Source organism: Colobus angolensis, unplaced genomic scaffold, assembly GCF_000951035.1.
Source record: "Colobus angolensis palliatus isolate OR3802 unplaced genomic scaffold, Cang.pa_1.0 Scaffold173, whole genome shotgun sequence".
In the NCBI taxonomy this organism is placed as follows: domain Eukaryota; kingdom Metazoa; phylum Chordata; class Mammalia; order Primates; family Cercopithecidae; genus Colobus; species Colobus angolensis.
Genome location: NW_012114855.1, coordinates 1,112,009 through 1,113,728, shown reverse-complemented (window position 1 = coordinate 1,113,728; position 1,720 = coordinate 1,112,009).

Here is a 1,720-nt window from a genome sequence, read left to right as displayed (position 1 = left end):
TATATATGAGATGAAGTCTCTGTCGCCAGGCTGGGGTGCAGTGGTATAGTCTCAGCTCACTGCAACCTCCAACTCCCTGGTTCAAGTGATTCTCCTGCCTCAGCCTCCCAAGTAGCTGGGGTTACAGGCACATGCCACCGTGCCCAGCTAAGTTTTGTATCTTTAGTAGAGATGGGGTTTTGCCATGTTGACCAGGATGGTCTTGGTCTCCTGACCTTGTGATCCACCTGCCTTGGCCTCCCAAAATGCTGGGATTACAGATGTTAGCCACTGCCCCGGCTGTCTTTGTATATATTTACATATATGTGTAGGTATATATAGATAGAAGGTCACTATCATAAATAATATGATCAACTGTATACATGTGGCTGTATAATAATGAGAACACAATTGGTTCTCATTCTCAGTACTTCTCTCTATATATACACACACATATATATATACACACACAATATAGTATATATACACATAATTAATTCTCATTATTTACAGTCATTATGTTCTATAAAGTCATTGTGAACACTGAATTAGCAAATACCGAACCAATGCTTCGAACAGAAATACAGAGTTAGGTTCCCACAAGTCCGTGGTCACAATGTTTTCATTGACCAATCTATAGATAACTTTGTATTTTGTGTGTATTTCTGTTTTGAGACCCCTTGTTTAACACATACTGTTTATTTATTAACACTGAACTCATTGCCAATAGCGTCAAAACTCATGTCTAAATGAAGCTTACCTAATTAAGCCTATTCTCTCCGTAAGGTACATCACAGCCTTCTTGTACGTAGAGACAGGAGAGAGCATTTCGGTACTCTTCTTGGGGGTCATTTAAATGATGAAATCAGCAACAAAAGTACGAGAGTATGAAAAACATGGCCATCAATAGACCACCAATGGACACTGGTTTACAGTATGAGCTGAATCAAGAAGTCAGAGCATTGCCTTGTTCAACCTCAGCTAGGAATGTGCACTTCAGATGGCTCATTTTTTCACTTCTCTGCACATACCTGCAAGTGACTGTGAAAGTGTTTTGAGTATTGGTTATTTTGGGTTATCCATAAATATTAGCAAGTAGGCAAATGTCAAAGTATGGAATCTGTGAATGATGAGAATTTACTCAGATGCTCCTGGATTTACAATGGGGTTAAGCACTGATAAACACATCATTAAGTTGAACATTTCCTAAGTTGAAAATGCATTTAGTATACTTTACTGAACAACATACCTTAAATGTGTTTAGAACACTTAAATTAGCCTATAGTTGGGCAAAATCATCTAATACAAAGCCTATTTTATAATAAAGTGTTGAATATGTAATGTAATCTATTGAGTACTAAAAGTGAAAAAAAAGTGTATGAATACTCAAAGTGCTGTTTCTACTGAATGTGTATCACTGTCGTATCATAGTAAGGTCAAAAAATCTTAAGTTGAACCATCCTGAGTCAGGGATCATCTGTTTTATTTACATGTGTGTGTACGTAATACACACTCATATGTATTTGTATACATACATATGCAAGCACACATTTATTCATATATATACACATATATACATACATACATACACCACCAGAAGGATAGATACTGCAATTGTATCAGGGGATTTTAGTTCCAGTAAGTAAACTTAGCAAGGCAAAAAGAAGAATTTGTTGCAAAGGTACTGTGTTATCCATTGAACTAAAAAATGGCAAGCATTGTAGAGATGCAGCTAAACTGG